The 6,004-nt window shown below is 45.5% G+C and overlaps 1 protein-coding gene across 1 annotated transcript in view; it reads right to left on the bottom strand.

Moving 5' to 3' along the window:
• Positions 1–473: 473 nt before the first annotated feature.
• Positions 474–6,004, bottom strand: part of B4GALT6 (beta-1,4-galactosyltransferase 6) — a 142,889-nt gene continuing 137,358 nt past the window's right edge. Inside the window, exon 10 of the transcript XR_014795311.1 lies at positions 474–499. The gene's annotated coding sequence lies outside the window, so the exon portion shown is untranslated. The remainder of the gene's footprint in view (positions 500–6,004) is intronic.

Here is a 6,004-nt window from a genome sequence, read left to right as displayed (position 1 = left end):
CGTTACCATCAGAGTGGAGATTGGAAATGTAACAATAAAGGGACTGTGGCAACGTTACAGAGCACAGAGAATTAGCATTGGGCTTTGAGCTTTGGCTGTCACATCTGAGAGGGTGCATCATCTCACCTGAGAGGGTGCAAAGACCCGGATGACGCTCCATCCAGAGGGATGTGGCCCTTTGGAGCTAACCAAGACCGAGCGCTCCCTCTCTTAATACGCACTCACCCCTATTTGGCATTGAGTCTGGGTCCTTAGATTGATGTACTCAGATCTCAATTTGTGTTTTAAGCTATTATAATCTAATTATTAGCATTTAATAAATACTTAAATCTATTTCTTCATAAGAATACCGTTTTCCCTGCCCAGCCGGTATGGCTCAGTAGTTGAGTATCAACTTAGGAAACAGGAGGTCACAGTTCGAATCCCAGTCGGGGCACATGCTCAGGTTGGGGGTTTGATCCCCACTGTGGGGCGTGCAGGAGGCAGCTGATCAATGATGCTCTCTCGTCATTGATGTTTCTATCTCTACCTCCCCCTTCCTCTCTAAAACCAATAAAAATATATGTGAAAACAGTACTGTTTTCTCAGAAAAGCAGAAAAGAATTACCTATAACAAATGTTATGCCTTACGGGGAGGAGAAATTGCCAGTGGCCTCTTACAGGACAGTTCTTAAGACCTGAACTATGTGTGGCCTTTGTCCCGCAGTTCCACTTGCCCAGCATTTTCACCGATCTGTCACTCACTGCTCTGCTCAGTGACAGACGTGGCCGGCGGCTGACGGAGCTCACGGACAAGTGGCGGGAAAGGCACCGGAAGCAATCGGCCGAGAACAGCACCTACAGCACCGAGCCCCACGGGAAGCAGCCTGGGAGGTGGAGGGGAGAGTGCGGCATGTGGGAGTAGGAAGGCCTCTCAGAGAGGGTCAGTCAGCTACCACCTAACGAACAGAAGCCAGCGAGCAGGAGGGGGAGAAACTGAGTGAAGCGCTGGGGCAGAAGAGGAGCCTGGGGTTTTGGAAGGACAGAAGGGGCAGGAAGGAGGGAGGGGTGTGAAGTGGTAGGAGAGGAACAGGATGGATGAGGCTAGTTCTTTGTAAGCCAGGACAGGCAGGTCTGCTTCTGTGCCCGGTAACTGCCTTTGAAAAGCAGACTGGGGTTGCTGAGTAAGGGGTAGACTGGAGGGAGAGGGGCCGGGAAAGGAACAAGAGCTCAGTCATAGCTCACTGCCCAAGCTCCCTGAGAAGGATCAGAAATTTGGCTCCCAGAGAAAGAGGGACGGGATGGATTCTGTAAACTGCTTGTGATTATGGATGGCTTTGTTCTTTGCTTGTGTTTGTCAGTTTCCTATATATATGCACATGTTAACTTTAAAAAATTCTAAATCCACTGACCGAGGACCCCTTGTCAGTTTGATCTGCAGCAAACCACGAGAATCAAAGGAGTGCTCTGCTCAGACACCCTTTGTTGAATGAGATGCATTTGGGAATGCCTCCTTCACACTGTTTATTATCTTACAAAAACAGCCCACAACTAAGCAACTGCTTAATCAAACCAAGTCAGAGCAGAAAGACAATGGCCCTGGTCCGCAGCATCAGTAATGGTTTTTTAATATGCACTCACCCCTATTTAGCATTCGGAAGTTTGGCTTGACTCCATATATGGTGAAAATCACACCAAGTTTTCAAGTAAGAAGCATGGCGAACCATGCAGCACACCTTCCTCTCTGGGACCTTGGTCACCAGCCCTCAGACTGTGCCCTTCGGATGCACAACTGGATAGTCCCTGACGTTTCTGAGTCTTCAGGGATGACCCTAATGGAAGAGATGTAGGTTACCATTCCCGTGAATAAGAAAGCAGTGGCCACACGCTCTGAGCAGGGCAGGGTATGTGTATATTTCTGTTAATGCGTATGTGTGAGACCACTATCTTAGCTCAGCAATGTGTAGACATTCAAAAACAGTTAGGTACCAAAAGTAATAATGGCTGGCATAGAAAACATATTAAATGTGTGCTTCCAGTCAAAGCAAGCTAAGACCAGTGAAGGCTTGTTGGTGGAAACGAGTCTCATCAGCACTCCCCACGTGATGAAGAGCACAGCTGTGGATAATGGCGTTAGAAACATCACGGACCTCTGGGACAGACAGGCATTCCTCCTGCTTCCCCCCGTGCCCCGGGTTCAGATTCCTTTGGCTTTTTTTGATGGCTGTGTCTACTGTCCAACTTCTATACTTTCAATGCGGTGCAGCAGGCAAAGCACAATATACACATACGATGAAGCTCCCTGTTAATGATTATCATTATTATTGTTGGATCCTCATTTTTCTTGCAGCCTCTTGAGTAAGAGCCAGTTTCAAGTTGGGCTTGAGTTCCAAAGCCATTATCCTGAGCATAATAAATTAGTCAGCCAACAGAAACCACTGGAAAGTCCTCCTTTCTCTCCTTCCACAGACAAACAAAACAGCAAGTGAAGACACTGCTCAGTGCGGAAGGCCCTTTGCAGATGACCTTCCTAGCACAGGTAAAAGTGGCCTCAGCACCACAACGCTTTATTACCTCACCAAGCTCCAATCCTCCAAAGAAAAGGACGTGCTGGCCTAAAGCACTGTCAAGGTCTCACAGAAAAGTAGAGAGAGAGCCCACAATGGCATCCTTCATCGCTCTCTCAGTCCTCCCAGACTGGGACAGTGGATGAAGCCAGCCTGCGTCCCACCATGAATGGGGTGTTGTTCTCTGCAGGGGTGCCCTATCCTTCATACAGTGCCCCAGCAAGAACTCTTAGAGGTATTTCAAAATACCTAACCCGTGTTCCGGTAAGGAAAGAGGAAACTGATAATTAGCAGTTTGAATCCCTAGTAATTAAAATTGTCAAAGAACTAAAGAATCAGAGAGGGCAAATCAGAACAAAGTAAGCCATATCTAGAATTGAGTCCACAATGCAACGTATGGTTATGCCTAGGAATATCTTAATTCACTGCTAGCATTTTTAAAATCTCTTTTGTCTTTAGCACAATACAACTTTGAAGAATTACAAGATTTTAAATAATGGAGGAAAACTGAAAGTGCATTACATTTTTCTCTTCTTCCCTGATCCTCACCCAAGAATATGTTTCCTACTGATTTTTTTAGAGATAGGGAGAGAGGAAGAGAGAGAGAAAGAGAGAGAGAGAGAGAGAGAGAGAGAGAGAGAGAGAGAGAGAGAGAGAGATCAAAGTATGAGAAAAACATCCATTGGTTGCCTCCCGTGTGACCCCCACAGGTATCAAACCCACAGCCCAAGTATGCGCCCTGACCGGGAGCTGAACCGGCAATCTTCCAATGCATGGGGTGACCCTCCAACCAACTAGGCCACACCGGCCAGGGCACATTAATTTTTAAATAACTTTTTAATTATAAAACGAATACATTCTCATTACAGAAAAAAGTCAGAAAACATGCACAGGCCTCATGGAGAAGATAAATTAAGTAGATGTGGTGGGGGAGAGCCCCGAAAGTCTAAGTTCAGGATCAATTCCAAAGAACTGACATGCAGCCTTGTTCAAGTTCATAAGGACTCTACCAGGAGAAACCTACATCCACGGCAAAGCAGTGCATGGTGGGCAGGGAAGAATCCACACCCACCCGGGACAGGTCTCTGCTCACAGGTGGGTAACTGTAACCACATGGTGGGTGCCACGCAGACCGCCGGAGAGAACCACGTGTTCCTCCGTTAACAGCATCAGGCACTCAGCACACTCTATGCATCCACCAGTGTCCCTGCTGGGCCTGCTGGGCGTCTTTGGGTGGCATTCTGACTTTCTGTGGAGTCAGCCAAGCACCAGGGTACAGAGAGCCAAACAGTGACAGAGTAAGTACTAGTCACAGAGAGATGATCATTTCCCAGATGCCTTTGCTGCTGAAGCCATACTGCATCTCTAAAGGAGTTCCCTTACACCTACCATCACTCACTCACAAAAACAAGTCCTACTACATGATGGTGGTTCCTTCCAGCCTTCACCTATGCATAGGAGTGTCCTGTCACTCCGTGATAGAAAAAAGACCCAATATATAAGCTTATAAACCCAAAAACTCTTACCACTGTTAAACAAATTCAAAAACTAACTTCAGGAAGTAACCCACACACAAGTCACTAAAAATGCAAAAATGCTCAGCCAGCTTCAATCCCTCATCTTTTCTGCCTGGTCCAGCCCCGGAGAAACCACTTCCTCACTCAGAGAAGACTTTTCCCTGCTCAGTCTTTCCATACTGAAAGGGATTCAGCAGTTGTTCACTTTCTGATTCTAATAAAATAAAATAAAAAATGCATAAAATGTTGTTCTGGCTGGTTTTGCTCAGTGGATAGAATGTCAGCCTGTGGACTGAAGGTCCCAGGTTCAATTCCAGTCAAGGGCATGTACCTTGGTGGCGGGCACATCCCCAGTGCGGAGTGTGCAGGAGGCAGCTGATTGATGTTTCTCTCTCATGGATGTTTCTAACTCTCTCTCCCGCTCCCTTCCTCTCTGTAAAAAATCAATAAGATATATATATATTTTTAAGTGCATAAGATGCGCATTATGGAACTTAGAGGGAATTCTATAAAGAAAATAAACCTGGTCTTTCAGAAGCTTCCTTCCCAAGTGAGAGCAGATTGAAAATATTTACCAGCTATTCCTCTGCTGCAGTCAATCCCCATCAGATTTGTCCCACATACTGTAAAGGTATATGATGTCAAGCAGGGGTCGGCAAACATTTTCTGAAAGTAAATAAATAAAGCAAACGTTTCCTGTAAGTTGGTAGTAAATATTTTGGGCTGTGTGACCATCCAGTCTCTGTCCCACTACTCAGCTCGGCTCAACTTTCCCTTGCCCCACCAAAGCAGCCATTCACATCATATATAAACAAATGGCATGTCTGTGTTCCAATAAAACTTTATTTATAAAAACCTTTCTACAAAAGTGGAGTTTTCTGGAGACAGATGATGGTGATGGTTGCACAACAATGTGAAGGTACTTAATGCACTCAGCTGTACACTAAAAATAGTAAATTTTGTTATGTACATTTTACCACAATGAAAAACAAACCAACAACAACAAAAAAAATAACACAAGACTGCCTACACGAAGTTCTTTTCCAACTGGTACACAAAATTCTTTCTGCCTAAAATCATCTGTGATCAAATGGCTCCCCTGAAACTAAAAAGCTTCCCAAACCTGGTGCATAAATACTTATAAAGATAGAATGTTTCTTCTACCAAACCTTTCTTTAAATATCCTGGAATATTTAAAAGTGGTTTTAGTCCTGGCCAGCAAGCTCAGTGGTTAGAACATCAGCCTGCACACCGGAGCATTCCGGGTTCAACTACCAGTAAAGGGCACGTACCTGGGTTGCAGATTCAATGCCGCCCCAGTTGGGGTGTGTGCAGGAGGCAACCAATTAATGTGTCTCTCTCACATCGATGTTTCTCTCTCCCTCTCTCTCTCTCTTTCTTATCTGCCTCTTTATACCTTCCACTCTCTCTAAAAATCAGGGGGGAAAATCCTCACTCCTCAGGTGAGGATAAAAAAGGGGGAGGGTTTAATTCTAACGTTATAAGCAACCTGAAGTGGTGTCAGCAGCTTTCACTGTCCGGAACTCGGTTGGAGACCAGATGTTTAGAACCCACGACCTACAGCAGTGAGCGGGCTGCTCTCAAATATAATCTTCCTGACCAGCTGCTGACCTTTTAGAACAGTTACACACTAAATGAAATAAGCGGGAAAGATGCCATCGGAGCACTGTCAGAGATCTGCCTTTAAATGCTTTATTTATAAAGCGCAAATGTCCACGGCCCCATGGAACTGCTGACTCCAATTTTATTTCTAGTTGTTTTCCTTCAAAACGTGCATTAACAGCTATGTACGTGGCGGTTTCTTCTTCAGATTTGTGGTTATTTTCAGTAAGATCCACTATTACGTCACACCTACATTTTGCTCAGCGTTGGGTCTCTCCCCGGACTCAGCCTGAGGAGCGCAGCTTTGGGGGACTGTGT

The sequence above is a fragment of the Pipistrellus hanaki genome (assembly GCF_964339955.1).
Source record: "Pipistrellus hanaki genome assembly, chromosome: 6".
Classification (NCBI taxonomy): Eukaryota; Metazoa; Chordata; class Mammalia; order Chiroptera; family Vespertilionidae; genus Pipistrellus; species Pipistrellus hanaki.
This window is presented reverse-complemented; position numbering and strand designations above follow the sequence as displayed.